This window comes from Callithrix jacchus, chromosome 11 (genome assembly GCF_049354715.1).
Source record: "Callithrix jacchus isolate 240 chromosome 11, calJac240_pri, whole genome shotgun sequence".
NCBI lineage: Eukaryota > Metazoa > Chordata > Mammalia > Primates > Cebidae > Callithrix > Callithrix jacchus.
The window spans coordinates 67,306,801-67,328,325 of NC_133512.1; the positions used below are offsets into that span (position 1 = coordinate 67,306,801).

The 21,525-nt window shown below is 33.9% G+C and overlaps 1 long non-coding RNA gene across 4 annotated transcripts in view; it reads left to right on the plus strand.

Moving 5' to 3' along the window:
- Positions 1–21,525, plus strand: part of LOC144578271 (uncharacterized) — a 117,936-nt gene that overhangs the window by 16,813 nt on the left and 79,598 nt on the right. For all 4 annotated transcript variants that reach the window (XR_013523742.1, XR_013523741.1, XR_013523740.1 and 1 more), the window contains exon 2: positions 16,588–16,716. This is a non-coding gene — a long non-coding RNA (uncharacterized LOC144578271). The remainder of the gene's footprint in view (positions 1–16,587; positions 16,717–21,525) is intronic.

A 21,525-nucleotide genomic window follows, 5' to 3' on the forward strand; every position in this document is an offset into this window, starting at 1 on the left:
CCTAGAATATCTGCAACTTTTTGTTGACCCAATAAAAATTAATACACCACTCAACATTAAATTAACTCAATGCTATATCACAAAATAAGCTGTATATTCAACTGTTGGGATGGAAGTATTTTTATCTTCTTAAAGACTTGTAACTAGTCAAAAAATGGGATAACTTATAGAATGTTATTTAGATAACAAGTTTTTAAGCCTTTCAAGGGAAAATGAATAAATACTTTTTATCTAAAGATTCATAGAAAAATATTATGACTACTGAACAATATTTGTGGAGATTTTATTTAAACATGGTTTTAAAAAATATATACTTTTTTAACTAAAAAAAGAATCAAAATGACAAAACTCTACTTCATGTATTTTTATAGCAGAGCTGCTTTATTATTACTGAATTTCCACTTACTGTAAACTAAGGGAAAAGCTGGGCACATATGTGCATATGTGCAGTTGTGAGAGAGGAGATGGATTAATCTGTGGGATTGTATAGTCTGCCTTTGTACTTCAGTTCTCATCCCCCATGTGTGCATAGGATGATGAACTGGAGGGAAAAAAATCTTATATACACACTACCTTAAACAAAACATTAAAGCTCCTTGTAAAATATAAATATTATAAATTTTAAAGTAACCATTAAAGCAATTTTTTATGCTACCAAAATACACATAGATAATACTCTATGACTTTATTCAACTTAATTTGGACCAAAAGGAACATTAAAATTGGGGCCATATGTTCATGGCATGGGATAATCAGTTAAGAATAAAATAGGAGGTTCTGATTTGTCACAACTTAATTATATGTTCTTATGACTACAGAGATTCAGAATTTCCAGTTCTGGTTTTTTTGATATTTTAAAATTAGCAACAACAGACCAAATTACTGAAACTTTTGGTTATATTAAATTCAAGCATGATCCTATAGAAACAGTATAAGGAACGTAGTTTTATGCCTACATGGCTACCAGTTGCTAGCAGTAACAGTTATTACACTATACATATTCTCTCTTGTAATATGTTAAACATTCCATCTTTGATTTTTACCTAAATTTGCATACTAAATTAATAGTGAAAACTATGTAATTGTAAATGATTTAAATTCTCTGAAACTCAGTGTCTCATCTCCTAGACATAGAAATACTTACTTAGAAGTTTATTTGAAAAATTAAATAAAATAATGTATGTAAAAACCCCTCTCACTTTGAATAATATATAATAGAAGTTTCTTTGCTTTTTTCTTTTTTTATTTACAGTTATATTTCATTTTCTTTGTCTGTTCTGATAATTTCACTAGATCCAAATTCATATTCATTATAGCAATCTGGAATATCTTTGACCTTTATCATTCAGGCTATTTTATTTCTGTTTATTTGAGAGCTCTACAAACTATTATTCACAAATCATTATTTCTGACACCATTCTCTGAGGTGTGAGCATCTGCTAGCTGCTAACAGAGGGTGCAGCTGTTGTTCAGAGACCGTCTGTGTTGTGTTGCCAAGCAACTGCTGCAAACCAAATCCCGGGGCAGGTTGCTTGCCTGGGCGCACCTGCCTGCCGACCCAGCTATTTATTTAATTAAAAATCTGTTCCTGCACAACAGCTTGGCCGGAAAGGCAACAGCAACAATCGATTACAACTATATTAAATGACCTACCCATATTGTTTCATTGACTATTCATTGCAAACCAAAGGTGTCTCTGACCACCCTGACTTATTCTTAATGACTTTGCAAAAAGTGTGTAAGAACAAACTATAGATGGATTCTATCTGCATGTCAGAGAAACTGAAAGCAATCTGTCAGGAGCATTGTTTCATGTAATAAAATGTCAAAAAAAAATGTTCCTGCAACAAACAAGCTTCTAACAAGAGACACCTCATTTTTTATGTATGAAAGGAGAACAGTTTAAAATATGTATATACTATTAATTGGGAATTTGAAACATCAATGTTTTATAGTATAAGTTGCTTTCTTTTCCTTCTTTTAATAAAGAAAAACAGATTACCACTTCAGGTGCATGAGAGTTCACTCGTAATATTACACTGTTTTTCTATTTCCATTCTGTTCTGCCCATTTTAAAAACTGACAGAGGCTCTTTTATGTTAACCAGATGATATTAGAAATAAAACTGTCAAGAATTAATACCAGTCATTGAAATTTCTTTTAAAAGCCAGGGGGAGGCTTGACAATGCTTATATACATGTCAACAGTGCTCTGTCCTTTGAAGCTCCTTTCAGCTTCTTTTCCCTCTTAGAAACAAGCAGATCTAATAAGAATTTCAAGGGAAAAAAAATAAAAATTCTCGGTTGTGATTACATGACAGTTTTTTTTTTTTTAATAATATCTTGAGGTAAAGCCTTTAAAGTGGGACTCCAGTAACGGAAGTATTTATAATTTTTATGACAACTAAAGTCAATAAATGTTTGTTATATCACCAAGAATGGCATAAATTGTTATTTAAAAGCCTAGAATTAATTTTGTTTACATGATGTATCAAATTACCCATGCAAAAGAATCTTGTTCTCAGAAATGGTACTAAATAAAATACAAACAACCACATGATATTAAGGGGAGCTCACATTTTTAAAATATAATAAAATGTTTTTTAACATTATGTTTGTATATCTGTGTGTATAATTTTAAACTGAGAATGTTTTAAAGTTAAAATTGGGATTAAGAAATTCTGCCAGCATATCAGTGTTCTTCCTGCTTTCATGCATTTTTTATTTCACTCATACAACTCACAGGCTTCTGTTTCAGAAAAAAAAATCCTGCTTGCCCAGGCCAAATTATAGTCATATTTTCATTACTGAGATAGATATTATACCTATTGATTATAGACAATGCTTAATCTTAATTGCTATCTCATTGCCATAAAGCATTGAAATTTCACAATACCTACTTCAAATGCAAATTTTAAAGGAAGATTTACTGCAAACCTATATGGTTTAATCTTCATTTATTTCTACAAATCATTATACCAGGCAATGATCTATTTTTGTGGATGGTAACATCAACCAGTTATAGGCGGTCCTCTATATTATGCCTAATTACAGTATTTCTCACTATTTTCTCTGCATTCCTTTTTCTTATAATGAAACAACATATACCGGTCTCTGAGGATCTTTGGTAGTTCTGTGGGATCATTGTAATGTCACCTTTGTCATTTCTGTTTGTACTTATTTGGATTTTCTCTCTTTTCTTTTTCTTTTTCTTTTTTTGTTAATCTAGTCTATCCATCTTGTTTATCCTTACAAAAACCAACTTTTGGTTTGTTGATTCTTTGTATGGACTTTGGGGTCTCAATTTCATTCACTTGTGCTCTGATTTCATTTATTTCTTTTTTTCTTTTTTGAGATAGAGTTTCGCTCTTATTGTCCAGACTGGAGTGCAATGGTGCTCAATCTTACCTCACTGCAACCTCTGCCTCCTGGGTTCAAGTGATTCTCCTGCCTCAGTCTCCGGAGTAGCTGGGAATACAGGTGCCTGCCACCACACTAATTTTTAAATTTTTTATAGAGACAGGGCTTTGCCATGTTGGCTAGACTGGTGTTGAACTCCTGACCTCAGGTGATCCACCCTCCTCAGCCTCCCAAAGTGCTGGGATTACAGGTGTGAGTCGCTGTGCCCAGCCAATAATAGATTTTTAAGATGTACAATTTGATAAGTTTTGACACATGTATACACCAGTGAAATCATCACCACAATCAAAATAATTAACATATTCATCATCTCAAACAGTAAATAATATTTTAACTTATTTTTGTAGGACAATGCTAAAATTTTCTATTTTAAAAAGGTATTATTTTAGTAATTTACCATTTATTTCTTTCCTATTTCAAACGTTTGGGTTAGTTTGTTCTTGTTTTTCTAGTTCCTCTAGGTGTTATGATAGATCATTAATTTGAGAACTTTCTAACTTTTTGAGGTAGATGTTTAGTAGTATAAAGTTTCCTCTGAACACTACTTTTGTTGTCTCCTGGAGATTTTGGTATGTTGTGTCTCTGTTTTCTTTTTCCTTTTTTTAAAAAACATTTATTTTAGGTTCAGGGATACATGTGCAGGTTTGTTATATAGGTAAACTTGTGTCATGGGGTTTTGTTGTACAGATGATTTCATCACCTAATATAAGCCTAATATCCATTAGCTATTTTTCCTGATCCTCTTCCTTGTCTCACCCTCCAATAGTTCTCAGTGTGTTTTTCTTCTTTATGTGTCCATGTGTTCTCATCATTTAGCTCCCACTTACGAGTGAGAACATGCAGTATTTGGCTTTCTGTTCCTGTGTTAGTATGCTAAGGATAATGGTCTTTAGCTCCCTCCATGTTTTTGAAAAGGACATGATCTTGTTCTTTTCTGTGGCTGCATAGTATTCCATAGCATCTACGTACTACATTTTCTTTATCCAGTCTACCATTGATGGACATTTAAGTTGATTCCATGTCTTTGCTATTGTGAATAGTGCTGCAATGAACTTACATGTGCATGTGTCTTTATGATAGAACAATTTAGATTCCTTTGAGTATATACCCAGTAATGGGATTGCTGGGTTGAATGGTAGTTTTGTTTTTAGATTTCTTGAGGAATCTCCAAACTGTTTTCAACAGTAATTGAACTAATTTACACTCCAACCAATAGTGTGTAAGCATTTCTTTTCCTCTGCCACACCTGTTTTTTTTATGTTTCTGTTTTCATTTATTTCAGAAAACTTTTTATTTCTGCTTTAATTTCCTTATTTAAACAAAAGCCATTCAGGGGAAAATTGTTTAATTTCCATGTAATTACGGATTTTGAGAGATCTTCTTGGTATTGATTTCTACTTTTTTTCCACTGTGGTCTGTGACTATGGTGGTAAGATTTCAGTTTTTTTGAGTTTATTTAGACTTGCTTTATGGCCAAGCTTTAGTTGATCTCAGAGTATATTCCATATGCAGATGAGAAGAAAGTACATTCTCTGGTTGATGGGTGGAAAATTACGTAGATGTCTACTAGGTCCAGTTGGTCGCATCAAATTTAAGTCCAGAATTTTTGTTAGTTTTTTGCCTAGATGATCTGTCTAACACTATTAGTGGGGTGTTAAATTCTCCCTCTATTGTTGTGTGGCCGTTTAAGTCATTTTATAGGTCTAGAAGAACTCGTTTTATGACTCTGGGTGCTCCAATGTTGAGTGTATACATATTTATGATAGTTAAGTCTTCTCGATGAATTGAATCCTTTATTATTGTATAATATCTTTCTTTGCTCTTTAAACCAACCACTGTTGGTTTAAAGTCTATTTTATCTGATTTAAGAATAGTGACCTCTGCTCATTTTTGCTTTCCATTTGTGTGACAGATCTTACTCCAAGCCTTTACTTTGAGTCTATGGATATTGGTACCTGTGAAATGGGTCTCTTGAAGACAACAGGATGGGTCTTGTTTTATCCAACTTGTCACTCTGTGTCTTTTTTTGTTTTGTTTTGTTTTGTTTTTTGTTTTCATGTTTTTGATACATGATGTCACTGTCACCCAGGCTAAAGTGCAGTCGTACAATCATAGCTCACTGTAGTCTCAATCTCATGGGCAAAAGCACTCCTCCTGTCTCAGTCTTCAAGTAGCTGTGATAACAGTTATATGCCACCATGCCTGGCTGTTTTTACAGTTTTGGTAAAGACAATGAGGATTCACTATTTTGCTCAGCCTGGTCTTGAACTCCTGAGCTCAAGTGATCCTCCCACCTCTGCCTCCCAAAGTGTTGGGTTTGCAGGCATGAGCCACCATATCTGACCTCTGTGTCTTTTGGGGATGGCATTTATATCATTCATTTCAAGATTAATATTGATATGTGAGGTTTTGATCTTATTGTCAAGTTATTAGCAGGTTGTTTTGCAGTTCCTATTGTGGGATTGCTTTATGGAATCTCTGGGGTATGTACTTATGTGTGTTTCTGTGATAGCAGGTATCATTCTGTAATTTCCCTGTTTAGAACTCCCTTAAAAATCTCTTAAAATGCTAGTCTGGTGGTAACAAATTCCCTTAGTACTTGCTTGTCTGGAAAAGTTGGTATTTCTCCTTCACTTGTGAAGCTTAGATTGGCAGAATGTAAAATTTGTGGTTAGACTTTCTTTTCTTTAATAATGCTGAAAACAGGTCCAATCTCTCCTGGTTTGTAAGGTTTCTACTGAGAAATCCACTATTACCTTGATGGAGAGTTATCTTTGTACATGATATAACCTTTTTCCTGTATCTGCCTTTAAGATTTTTTGTTATCATTGACCTTGGACAGTCTGGTGACTCTATGTCTTGGTGATATTCATTTTGTATAGTATCTTGAAGATGTTCTCTGGATTTCTTGTATCTGGATGTCTACTACTGTAGCAAAATTAGGAAAATTTTGTTGAATTATTCCTTCACATATGTTTTTCTAGGTTGTTTAATTCTATGCACAAAAACTAGAAAATCTAGAGGAAATGGAAAACTCCTGGAAACACATTACCTACCAAGATTGTAACAGGAAGAAATTGAAACCCAAAAGAGACCAATATCAAGTTCCAAACTTGAATCAGAAAAAAACAACTAACCAAAAGAGGACCTTGGCCAAATGGATTCACAGCCAAATTCTACTGGACATACAAAGAGCTAGTACCAATTATAATGAAACTATCCCAAAACTTCTAGGAAAAAGATCTTCTCTCTAACTCATTCTATGAATCCAGTGTCACCCTGCTACCAAAACCTGGTAATACCACAAGGGAAAAAGAAAACTACATGCCAATATCCCTGATGAACATATACACAAAAATCCCCAACAAAATGCTAGCATACCAAATCCAGCAGCACATCAAAAACATAATTCATCAGGAACAAATAGGCTTTATTCTTGGGATACAAGGTTGCTTCAACACATGCAAATCAATGAATGTGATTCACCACATAAACAGACTTGAAAACAAAAATATGTGATCATCTTAATAGATATAGAAAAACCATTGAAGAATCTCATGTATCCTTTTATAATAGAAACCCTGAAGAAACTAGGCATCAAAGGAACATACATGAACAAAATAAGAGCTATCTGTGAAAATCCCAGAGCCATCATTATACTGAACAGGCAAAAGCTGAAAATATTCCATTTAAGAATAGGAACAAGGGCCGGCGCGGTGGCTCACGCCTGTAATCCTAGCACTTTGGGAGGCCGAGGCAGGCGGATCACGAGGTCAAGAGATCAAGACCATCCTGGTCAACATAGTGAAACCCCATCTCTACTAAAATATAAAAAATTAGCTGGGCATGGTGGTGCACATCTGTAGTCCCAGCTGCTTGGGAGGCTGAGGCAGGAGAATTGCCTGAACCCGGGAGGCAGAGGTTGCAGTGAGTGGAGATCACGCCACTGCACTCCACCCTGGCGCCTGGCGACAGACTAGACTCTGTCTCAAAAAAAAAAAAAAAAAGAATAGGTACAAGACAAGAATGCCCATTCTCACCTCTCCTATTCTCCTATTCTGTGCAGTACTGAAAGTCTTAGCCAGAGAAATCAGGAAATAGAAAGAAATAAAGGGCATCCAAATAAGAAAAGAAGAAGTCAGACCTCTTCATGGATAATATGATTCTATACCTAGAAAACCCTAAAGATGCCACCAAAAGGCTCCTAGAACTGATAAACAACTTCAGTAGAGTTTTAGGATACAAAAACCAATGTACAAAAATCAGTAGTATTTCTATAACCAATAACGTTTGAATGCCCCATCAAGAACACAACCTCATTTATAGTAGCCACAATAAAATAAGAAAATAAAATGCCTAGGAAGAAGACATCAAACTAAGGAGGTGAAAGAGCTCTACAAGAACAATAAAACACTACTGAAAGAAATCATACATGACACACATTTAAAAAAATGGAAAAGCATCCCAGGCTATGGACTATGGACTGGAAAAATCAATATTGTTAAAATGGCCATACTGCCTAAAGAAATCTATAGTTTCAGCATTATTCCTATCAAACTATCAATGTCATTTTTCACAGAATTATAAAGAGACTATTCTAAAGCTTCTATGGAACCAAAGAAGAGCCTAAATAATCAAAGCAATCCTAATCAAAAAGAACAACACTGGAGGCATCACTTTACTTGACTTCAAATTATATTATAAGGCTATGGTAACCAAAACAACATGGTACAGGTACAAAAACAGAAACATAGACCAATAAAACAGAACAGAGAACCCAGAAATAAAGCCACACACCTACAATCATCTGATCTTTGACAAAGTGAACAAAAAAATAGTGAAGAATGGTCTCCCTATTCAATAAATGGGATAGCTGGCTAGCCATATAAACTAGAATAAAACTGGACTCCTACCTTTCACCATATGCAAAAATTAGTTCAAGAGGAATTAAAGATTTAGATCTAAGACTTCAAAGTGTAAGAATCCTAGAAGAAAACCTAGGAAACACCATTCTGGACATCAGCCTTAGCAAATAATTTTTGACTAGAAATTGACAAGTGAGGCCCAATTAAACTAAAGAGCTTCTGTAAAGCAAAAGAAACTACCAATAGAATAAACAAACTACAGAATGGAAGAAAATATTTGCAAACTATGCATCTGACAAAGGTCTAATATACAGAATTTACAAATAACTTAAGTAATGCAACAAGCAAAAACCAAAGAACCCCATTTAAAAATGGGCAAAAGCCATGAACAGATACTTCTCTAAAGAAGACATATAAACAGCCAACATGTGAAAAAAATATTCAACATCACTAATTATCAGGTAAATTAAAATCAAAGCTACAGTGAGATACTATCTCACATCAATCAAAATGACTATTATTAAAGGTCAAAAACAACAGATGCTGGTGAAGCTGCAGAGAAAAGCAAATGCTTCTACACTGTTGGTGGGAGTGTAAATCAGTGAAACCCCTTTGAAAAAAGTTTGGAGATTTCTCAGAGATCTTACATGAGAGCTACCATCCAACCCACTAATCCCTTATTGGTGATATATCTGAAGGAAAATAAATTGTTCTACTAAAAAGACATATGAACTTATGTTCACTGTAGCACTATTCACAATAGTAAAGACATGGAATCAACCTAGGTGTTTAGCAACTGTGGATTGGACAAAGAAAATGAGGTATATATATATATATATACACACACACATATACATACCATGGATTACTATGCAGTCATAAGAAAAGAAAATGACATCCTCTGCAGCAACATGGATGCAGCTGGAGGCCATTATCCTTAGCTAATTACTGCAGGAACAGAAAGCCAAATACTACATGTTATCACTTACAAGTGGGAGCTCAATATTGGGTACACATGGACATGAAGATGGCAACAATAGACACTGGGGACTACTAGAAGGAGGAAAAGGGGAGGGGGCCAAGGGTTGAAAAACTACCTGATGGGTACTATGCTCGGTATCAAGGTGACAGGATCAATTGTACCCCAAACCTCAGCTTTATACAATATACCCATGGAACAAACTGGTACATTACACCTGAATCTAAAATACAAGTAGAAATTATGTAAAAAGCAACACACACAAGTAATGAATCTTCTATTGAATGTAATTTGGGGGCCCAGAAGTAATTTTAAATCTATAGCAGTTACATTTTCTTTTAATTCAGATTAGTGATTCTTAACTGTACAAGGAAATAATATTTGATCAGATATTTTTTTCCTTTTTAACATGAATAGACCAGTGATAGAACTGTAACATTCATGTAAAATTTTTGTTCTCATGTTATGTTTCCAAGCTTTAATATTTTTTTCTGCTTCAGTATACCCATTTCAGAACCAATTTATTGTTCAAAGCCCAACTAAATATTACCTCATTTGTTAAATCATAATTTCTCTTGTACGTTGCAGTTTCCCCCTCCATCTAGTATTTAACATTTATATTCATGTGTCTTGATTCCTTGAGGTATTAATTAATTCTTGATTAAAAATTATACCACAGACTCACACATTCAACCAGGATAACTATAAGCCAGATTGTGTTGAAAATAAAATGGTAGATTTCTTTTTTAAAACCATAAGAGGAATTATTTGTTAATTTGGAATAGGGAAAGAAAAAATTATTAAACATAGAAACTACAAAAAATAAGGAGGTTATGTTTTATGTCTGGAAATATTATTCTGCTGCTAATGATATTTCTGAAATCTATATTTCTTCTAGACAAATTATCCTGGGTGATTTAGAAGTCTTTCAAACTTGAAATAACAATCCTGAATGTGAAATCTGTGTCCAAACCTGCTCCTCTATGGTCAGCCTCAAGTTTAGTACCATACACCTAGATACTTATTCCAGAGTTTCTGGAAATTATTTTTATCACTTTTATTTATCCTATAGATTGTATTTATTTTAAAAAGTTACTTCCCCTCATTAACACCTGCTGTCTATCTTTATTATCAAATAATTATAACTGTCTCCTGGCAGTCTCCCTCTTTACAGTCTTGACCATCTCCACTGACTGTACTGTTGCTAGACAGATGTCTCTAAAACACACATCTGGTCAAGTTACTTGCCTGCCTGCACTTCCAATGGCTTCTTATTCCCTACATATGAAGTGTGAAGGGTTTGCCATGTAAAGGATTAATATTTTACAAGAGTGTGGAAATTTATCTCCTACTTGCACCTCCCACATGCTGGAGCCTGACATACACAAACACTAATGTAAAAGGCAGCCTTGTGTAAGACCTTGGCTAGCTATGGCACCCTTTTCACATAATTTACAAAACACATGGTAGCAGGAGATTAATCTTCCCATTGTGAATAGTATGATTTTATTGTTTTATATGTCATCTAGAGCCTTAACAACCATAGCGGTTTCTGTTCCTTCAGGCCTCATCCTGAGGACCCGAAACCCCATGGGCACCACTGCCTTGTCATTTTTCCCAGAAAACAGAATCAAGTAGTGATTTATTGCCAACCCAAGCTGAAGGCAGAGTATTAGATTTATAGGGTGAGGAATTTGAGAGGAGGCAAGAGAGAACACAGTGGGAGCATGGAACCTCTGCCTTTTGCGGACCCTCTTTCCAGCAGGGATCAGTTTAATACCATAGCAAAAGCTGCTCTCAAATCTCTCAAATTTTTGATTCAGTAATGTTTGAGTTACACTTTTTCTAACTAAAGTTAAAAAGAAAATAATTTTTGTAAACGCCTGATTTTTGCATTCTTCAGTATTTTTATTACATGCTTATTGAGTTAACAATAAGATATTTTCCTTATAAAGTGTGCCAGCTATTTCCTACACAGTAGCGTTACAGTGGCAGAGATATATAATGATGGAGTGTGCTTGTGAGTATATATCATAATCTCTTTTCTACAGCCAAGCTCTGTGACAGACTGCAGTGTCAAAGATTTATAACACCTGATTACCACTCTCAAGGTATTCACAGCCTGGGAGATATTATTTTAGAAAACAAACAATTATAATGCATATAATAATTGTCATAGTGGAGACTGAAGGGGCACAAAAGGCTGATGTTTGATCTGAGATTTCAGGGAAAGGATATACAGGAGTTTTTCTGATGGACAAAAATGTTAAGGCTGTTTCTACCAATGGAAGTTGAGTGCACAAGGACCTGGAGGTTTAAATAATGCAGTAGTTTATGAGAAGTGAGTAGGAGGCAGTATATATGGCACTGAGTGTGAGAATACAGGCTTGGGATCATGTGGAGATTGCACTCCTTCCTTCTGCTGCCTATTATGACTCTAAAAACTTCACTTTTTCTTTCTAAGCTTCTCTTTTATCTGCAGTAAAGTGAAGATTATATAATAATATCTCTTTCATAGTTGCGGAATTTTCATATTAAGTGTGTAAAGTACTTAGCACAGCACCTAGCAGTGTTTATCAAAGTACCACTAAATAATAGTATTTCAGCATAATTGGATGACAGGAAATATAGAAATGAGTGATGGAATATGTCTGAATTTATATATGGCTAGATCAAAAGTGGCCCTATGCCATGCTAAAAGGTAACCACTGGGTCCTCAAATCATACTAAAATATTTTTGTACTTTTGTCTTACACTGGAATAGCATTGATTTTGAGAATTTCCCCTGATATCTAAAAGAAACAAATATCTCAAAGAAAGTAAACCTCCACGAAAAATCAGAAAAAGACATCTTTTATACAATGTAGTGAAGCATATTTATACAAATGACTCAGAGAAATGTATTTGTAAGGAAAGTCTGTACTATAAAGAGACCTTAGGGTAAATAAATGAGAAAATGATAATATAACAATTCCCCCTTCACCATGTGTTATTCTGTGCCTAACATAAAAATCAGTAAGAAAGGAAAACATGCAGCTTTATAGCCTTCATGTGATGTGCTATTGATGTTGATTTTAAAATTCAGAGCAACACATGAACACAGAGTGTCACTTACTTAGATGTCATTACTGCTATCCATGAGGACAGAAAGTACACTAGTCTTTGTCATTTGAATATGTGACCCTCTATTTCATGTGACATATAGTTCACTTTTAAATTTCAAACATTGGACCTTTTGTTACATTTATGTGAGGACTTTTCTGTCTTTCCACTTCCTGTTGCTTTTATTTGTATTTTAATCTACTCCCCTGGCCCCCACTTCAAGATGCATGAATATTATTAACCAACTTTTGTATGAGAATTGCCACTTGTTTGGAGATTCTTGAAGTGTGCTACTATAGGAAATGAATAATTTTTATTTCCAGTTTGGCCATTAAATGGCATTAAGCAACCATTTAGGCTATATTTATTTTAGTTTCTACATCAAGAAAATAGATCAGTTAAATAATCCATCCCAGAGTTAAAGTTTTTGGATGCCATAATTTTATTCATAAAGAGGCAATATGTTCTGGCAAAACACAGTGTGTAACAACACCATTGAAAACCAACAGAAGTATCAACATTATCTGAAAGAGATATATCAGTTATGTATTGGTTTTATACATATATATATGAGATCTATCAGTTATATCTCTTTTATATCAGAATTATTTCATTAATTCTAAGTACGTAATCTTAGAGTTTCTATACAGTTCTTAAGCAATTTTAGAGTTAATGGAATACACAAAAAACTGTACAGAAATTTCTTTGAGGGATGCATCATGATATTCTTATTTTGGTTACTCTGAATGACACTAAAAGGCAAAACAAGCTCTTGCTTAGCCAGAGGTCTCTAAATCCTAACGTTTCAAGACAAGTGAAGAGCTCAAATGATTCAGAACAACTCTGAAATGAACATTTAAGGTTCTTCAGCTTCTCATTATATGTTTCCCATCTTTAGTAACCATATCCTATTTTTTTCTGGGAAACACCCTGTTCTCTACACTCAGTCCAAATGTTTCTCGAAGGAGTAAACTCTAATCCTCTGTCCAAATACCCTCATATTCCACTGGTCCTTGGGATTAATTCAGGTTGGTATCTGACCTACACAATCAAATCAGAGTAAATTCAGGACCTTTATAAAACAATGGAAAAAAAGTACATTCTCTTGTCCATAGGACAGGGGCATTGAATAACAAGGAGCAGAAGCTCCCAAAGGCTGCCACCCTGTGTGTCTGAGAACGGTGCTCACTCAGAGGAAACAAAACCCAAGACAAATCACAAATGTCAGCTCTTCAACCCCACATGAAGCTTTACCTATGAACATTTCAGTCATGTAAGACAATTTTTCTTTTCTTCTTAGTCAATTTTAACTGGGACTTCTGTCACTTTCAAGCAAAAAATATGTAATTATTACAAACTCTGAACATATGTCAACTACTTAGTGTTCACAGTTTGAGGTGTAAGAGCTTCCATTATTGTACATTGTGTAACTTCTGCCAATATAAGGTTTGCTAAGAATATACTACTGATATTTGCATGCATTCAAATTTATTCAAATGATTAGTTTAATAAGCTTTCTTACACATTCTAGGAGAATAAAGTACCATCAAAAGAAATAACATAAGAATTTATTTTACCTTTTTGCAAAGTGAGTATGTATTAAAAGAACCCAGAATCACTAATTGATCTGTCAAAAACATTCCTCAATTCTATAAGAAAATTGAAAAACAAATACATGGTAAATGTAATTTATTTCTTTTCACTAATTGATCTTTCAAAAAAATTCCTCAATTCTCTGAGAAAATTGAAAAACAAATGTAATTTGTATTTACCAAATACATGGTAAATGTAATTTATTTCTTTATGTATACATTTTATCTATTTTATGTTTTTAAATATATACAGAGTTTTATGTTGCAGTCAATTCAATTTAAGATGTCATTATTTAGACCAGCAAGGTCAGTATTAAAATTTAAATTGATTTCCAGCAATTTAAATAAAATCAATTAAAAATAAATAAAATTAAAAATTTACTTCTTCAGGCTTACCAGCCACATTACAAAGGCTCAATGATCACATATGGCTAGTATTTATCATATGGACAGTACATATTAAAGAAATGTCCATTGTATGCCACTGGCCTAAACAACAGAGTTTATTGAAAAGCTAAACAAAATTATTCTGTTTTTTCCAAGAAAGGTATATGGAGTGGGCTATTTAGGAATGGATTTGCAATTATAATAGAGGATGATAAAGAAAATTACAGGAAGTAGACAGCATGAGAACATAATCTGAATTGTCAAAAATGGTTTTCCTAAGGAAATGGTATCCAAGTTGAAAGATGCAAAAGGACTATCTAATGTGTTAGATGTATTATCATTTTTTAAGGAAGTGAGAGTAAAATGCAGAGAAAAAAATATAAAGAAAAATGTATGGGTTGATTGCTTTACAGGTTTTTAAATTTTCATAATGGAATATTTGAAAGATAACAAATGTGACAAATATACATCATAAAATATAAGAAGAAAACAAAACACTCATGGATAAAAACACAGATAAAATCTAATTTGAGTATTACCAAGATCACCAAATGTCAAGCTCCAGCTTTCCCACAAAAGATACCGGTCTTAAAAAATTTTTAAGATTCCTTTGTTTTGTGTTATAGATTTACTAAGAATGTGTTTCTTTAAAATTTTTTAATGTATAGTTTATCTTCTGTGATTTTTTAATTCAAAATAATCTAAAATTCATTTATATTGAGATATATAGTTAATTCATTGTCACTCTTTTAGACTCCCAGTATGAAAAGACCCAATTTTATTAATCTTTCTTTTTTTTTTCAGTAAACGTTTGTATTCTTTTTAGGTTTTTGTTTTACAAACAATGCTTCTGTGGACATTTTTATACATGTGCCTGAGTTCCTCTATGATGCACACTTAGAAGTGAAGTTTATAGACTATAAACATGTTAAAATTTTGAGATATTACCAAATTGTTTTGCAAAGTTGTTTCACCAGTTTACTTTTCCATCAGTTTCACATTTTTCCAGTCTAGATTGTTATAAATAATACATCATTGTCTGATTACTGAGGTTGTCCAGTAATCAACCTGTTTTTGGCAGTTCTTATTTTCTCTTCTAGAAAATGTCCACTTCTTTTGCCCATTTTCTATTGGGTTATATTTTTCTTTATAGATTTGTAAGCATTTTATTCATTCTTAATATTTTTATCATTGTGTGCATAGAAAATACATTCTATATTTTGGCTTATAATTTCATCCTTTTACATTTTTTATATGCTCTATGCCAACTTTATTGCAAAGTTTGCTTACAATAACTGGCATCCATTTTTAAACTGTTTTTGATTCTCTACGTACTCCTGTTGTCAGTATCACAATCAATATATAAGATATTTGATCACCCCCAAAATTCTCCTTTCACAATTTTGACCTCAATCCTTTACACCTGGCCCCAACTAACTAATGTGATATTTTCTGTTCTATAGGTTGGTTTTCTCTTTTCCATAATTTCATTTAATGGGATCATATGGTATATAATCTGTGTCTGGCTTTTTTCAATTATCATAATGGTATTCAGATGCATTTATGTTGTTGTGTGTAAGGGTAGTTTAGGCCTTTTTATTACCAAGTAGTATTTAATTGCTTGGGTGTACCACAGTTTATCCCTTTATCTACTGAGGGATGTTTGCATTCTTTCCAACTTCAGGCTTTTATGAATAAGGTGATATGAATAGTTCTGTAAAAATATTTGTGTGAACATGTGTTTTCATGTCTCTTGAATAAATTACCGGATTGTGTGTTAAATTTATGCTTCATATATAAAAATTCCTAAATTGTTTTTCAAAGTGGTCGCCATTTTGCATTTGCAGCAACAGTGGTTGAAAGATGCATTCCAGCCAACAATGTATGAGATTTCCAGTCTCTACATATTCTTGCCAACTCTTAGTATTTTCAGTCATTTTAACTTTAGCTGTTTTTGTGGGTGTGCCCTGGCATGTCTTCATAGTTTTGTTTTCTCTGACTATTGATAATAAATATCTTTCCATGAGCTTATTTAGACATTTTTGTGTCTTTTCTTTTGAAATGTCTTTATATCTCTTGTCTAATTATTTTTGGATTGTTTGCCTTCTTAATAATGAACTGTAAGAGTTCTTTATATATTCTGTGTATTTTAATTACCATTCTTTTAACAGATACACACACTATGCATATTTCCTCCCAATCTGTGGCTTACATTTTACCATGCTTTTTTCTTTTTCTTTCAGAGGCAAGTTCCCATTACATTGCCCAGGCTGGAAAGCACTGGCTGTTCACCGGCATGATCATCATGCAGTACAACCTCAAACTCCTGGACTCAAGTGATCTTCCTGCCTCAGCCTCAGAGAAATCACAAGGTATTTTTATTGAAAATTTTGACTTGATTTGAATTTTTAATTAATTAATGACCTTCTTTGGCTACAAAATGTTTTATTTACAAATGAGCAATGAGAATGAGGATGCTCCAATATATATAATGGAATTACGAGAATGTAGCTAATTATTTTAATGTAAAAATGGCTTGTCCAACAAGAGCTATCTAGCCTTGGTATTCATTTTTCTAATTCATTTTTAATTCATTCCTTGGTACTCAAGTATTTAGAAAAAAAAACTGCCTTATCAACTGCATAAACATTTGTTACATATGGTAGTCAAAAATTTTATTTCCAGTTTCTGTTTACTGCCCTGATTAACTGGCTTTTTAAGATTATTATACCTTGAGTTCTGGGGTACATGTGCAGAACATGCAGGTTTGTTACATATGTATACATGTGCCATGGCAATATGCTGCACCCATCAACCTGTCACCTACATTAGGTATTTCTCCTAATTTATCCCTCTCCTAGTCCCCCACCCCCAACAGGCTCCGGTGTGTGATGTTCCCCTCCCTGTGTCCATGTGTTCTCATGTTCAACTCCCACTTACAGTGAGAACATGCAGTGTTTGGTTTTCTGTTCTTGTATTGGTTTGCTGAGAATGATGGTTTCCAACTTCACCCATGTCCCTGCAAAGGACATGAACTCATCCTTTTTTATGGCTGCATAGTATTCCATGGTGTATATGTCTATCATCGATGGTCATTTGGGTTGGTTCTAAGTGTTTGGTATTGTGAACAGTGCTGCAATAAACATATGTGTGCATGTATCTTTATAGTAGAATAATTTATAATCCTTTGGGCATATACCCAATAATGGGATTACTGGGTCAAATGGTATTTCTAGTTCTAGATCCTTGAGAAATCACCACACTCTCTTCCACAATTATTGAACTAATTTACACTCCCACCAACAGTATAAAAATATTCCTATTTTTCCACATCCTCTCCAGCATCTGTTGTTTCCTGACTTTTTAATGATCACCATTCTGACTGGTGTGAGATGGTATGTCAACGTGGTTTTGACTTGCATTTCTCTAATGACCAGGAACAATGAGGTTTTTTTAATATGTTTGTTGGCTGCATGAATATATTATTTTTAGAAGTGTCTGTTCATATCCTTCACTCACTTTTTGATGGGGTTTTTTTCTTGTAAATTTGTTTAAGTTCTTTGTAGATTCTAGTTATTAATCCTTTGTCAGATGGATAGATTGCAGATATTCTCCCATTCTGTGAACAGGTTGCCTGTTCACTCTGATGATAGTTTCTTTTGCTGTGCATAAGCTCTTTAGTTTAATTAGATCCCATTTGTCTATTTTGGCTTTTGTTGCCATTGCTTTTGGTGTTTTAGTCAGGAAGTCTTTGCCCATGCCTATGTCCTGAATGGCATTGCCTAGGTTTTTCTATTAGGGTTTTTATTATTTTAGGTCTTACAAGTCTTTAATTCATCTTGAGTTAATTTTTGTATAAGGTGTAAGGAAGAGATCCAGTTTCAGTTTTCTGCATATGGCTAGCCAATTAACTGGCTTTTAAGGACAGAAAATCTAAGATCTTGTCTGCCCAGGGGAAAATAAAAGAATATAGTTTTTTTTAAATACAGTGACTGTCCTCCTAAGCAGTTACCTATCTGATTAAAACCCTCTGTATGAAGAAAGTGGATACTAGAAATTAGTCTGAGTATTTATAGCAAAGTTGAAATTATAAAATATAGAGGCAGAACAAGTCTTGGGTCTTACTATACTACATTCTACAAGTACCCATTTAGAGATCCTCACATGATGATTGTGGCACTCCAACAGAAGTGACAATTGGTAAAATCATTCATTTTGAGGTAGTTCCTAAATAGCTGAGAGTGCTGGGTTTTGTTTTTCTGTTTTAAATATGCCCAGATTATCTTTTCTTTTAAAAAAATAGAGAAAGTTTACAAGTAAAGAAGAGTCGTAAGTCTGTCAAAAAATATTTCCAGGCGATAAACCGAGATAAAAACTGAAAAGTGCTCATTTGATTTATTGATGTGGAAATTGCTGATTTCCTTGGCAACTGTAATTTCAATGGAATTGTTGGTGGGAAGAAGCCAGATTGCAATGGGTTGAGAAGTGAGTGGGAGGTAAGAAAGAATTCATGATGAGTGTAGAAAATGTCTTCAAAGTGTTTTGCTATGAATCAGAATGAAAGAGATAGCTGGAGAACATTGAGGGACTAAAAGGGAGTTCTTTGATGATTTTTAAATGAGAGCATATTAAAATGCTAGTGAGGTAAAAGCAGAAAAAAAATAGGTTGACCTAGAAGAGAGAAATCAATGAAGCAATTCCTATGAGAAAGGAGAGATGAATCTTATCTAGGAAAAACTACTCTATTCACAATTTTAACAAAGGCACAGGTGTTTATGGGGGCAGATTTATTAATTTATTGGTAGAATGTTGAGGAATTTTGTCAATGGGTTTTCATTTTGAAGTAGCATGGAAGTTATCTATTGAACATGAAAAAGTACATGAGGTAGAGTGTTAATAATAATTAATAATTTAAAATACATTTTAAAAGTGGAGAACTAGGGGGAAAATGAAGACTTTTTTTTTAATAGATCTTTTGGGCAATGTTACTGACAAGCCAATATTTGCATTTCAGCCCAAAATAAAGTCAAATATTAACATAATTAAGTCAGTAGGTCTAACTATCAGCTCTCAGGAGATATGGGGAATAGAAAGACATATTAAATGACACCAGGAATATGTAATAATCAGCCAAAATTCAGGAAAGACATGATTCAATTGCTTCAACAATTAAGTGGCATTTTAAAAGAGTAATGGAACCATGTACTTTTTCTGTTTGTATAACTGTAAGGGGTATAAGTGTAGTTTTTTTCCATGCATAGATTGTGTGGTGGCAAAGACAGGGCTTTTAGGGTCTCCATTACCCAAATAACATATATCAGAACACTATATTTTTAAGGCAATAAAGAAATATTTAATTAATTGGATATTATTTCATTCAAGATTACTGTTATTTTGGTGTGGTAATAATATTGCAGTTATTTTTAAATGGCTTTACTGGGGAGATACATATGAAGTACTTATGAACAAGCAGATATGATGTCTGAGGTCTGTTTTGAAACTTCTCTGAAGAAAAAGTGAGTCAGAATTAGAAGAAGCAAAAAAGCAAAATGCAGATAATGAATGTAGATAAATGATGTGCAGTTAGGCATGGTGGCTCACACCTGTACTTCCAGCCCTTTGAAAGGCCTAGGCAGACAGATGGCTTGAGCCCAGGAGTTGGATTTGGAGACCAGCCTTGGCAACATAGCAAAACCCCATCTTTTAAAAAAAATACAAAAATTAGCTGGGTATGGTGATGTGTGCACTTGTAGTTCCAGCTACTCAAGAGTCCAAGGTAGGAGTATCACATGAGCCCTGGAGGAGGAGGTTGCAGTGAGCTGGGATGATGCCACTGCACTCCAGCCTGGGCAATGGAGTGAGACCCTGTCTCAAAATAAATAAATTAATTAGTTGAATAATTTTTTAAAAATGATGTGGAGACAATAACCACAGGAAGATGTTTTGTTATGAAGAGGAGTAAAGGTGAGGCAGTTGGAGAGGATGAGCATCAGAGGGGTTTACTTGTTTTTAGTGATACTAAAACGTGTTTGTATGCCAAGAGAAACAGCACAATGGATAGGAAGGAACTGATGATGGCAAGAAGAGAATAATTATAGGAACAAAGTTGCTGAGGTGGTAAGAGGGGATGGGGTCCAGAACTCAAGGAGGGCAGTTAAAGTCACCCTTTGATAAACGCAGGGAGACTTAATCTATAATACTGGAGAAGGCAGGGTGCTTGTGTACAGATGTAGTATGTTCTTACTTAGGAAGGGAGGAATTCAGAGCTCCTAAATGATTATTTCCCATTGGATAAATCAAATATAATGCAAAATGAGATTAAGGAAACAGGGCCTGAAAGAAGTTGAAAAGAAAATAGATATGAAACAGTCTTTGAAACGTAGAAAGTGCTTTTCAAAGGAATCTTCCAACAGACTCAATTAAAGCATCTGTTGATGTACAAGTGAAGCTGTCATGTGGTCATAGGACAATAATTACATGTTCCTTACATTATTTTTCCTGTGAAATCATTTTAATTTATTCTGACTTTTAACAGAATATGAGTATTGGACAATTCTCAGTAATAGACTCTATATTAAGCTACTTGCAGGTAATGAAATGAAGACACGGTGTGCTTTTGCCTCTCAATTCAGGCTTCAAAACTGCATCAGCTGTTCAAACAGTGCAATTCCACCTGGGTTTATGTAGCGAACACTACTTTAGATTTAATGTCTTTTTCTACTTCCTTTGAAGATGTATGCTTCTATAATCACTGCCAAAGAAGGAGAGAAATGCGATTAAAGGGAATACATGGATGGCACAATGAACTTCGTTAGCAGATCTGAAACTAGGCTGTGTTTGCTGAGTGCCACATAGCACAGATCATGTGAAATAATAATAGATTAGCACAGGATCCTGGTGGAGGTGTGAGTTTCAAGGCCAATTAGACAGAACCATTTTTTTCTACTGTGTCAAAATAATGAAAGTGATTTTGCTAAATAAACGCATGCCGACGCACTGCTGTAAAACTTGAATGGTCAAAACTCTTTGGTATTGTTTCTGCTTAGTTTAAAATACAGTTGATTAATGATTAAATAGCCACAACAATATATTTCTATATGGATGTTACAAATTCCGTTTCAATTACCTGCTTTCTTTTGTGTCATATATAACCCCAGATTATGCTTTCATTCATTCTGCAA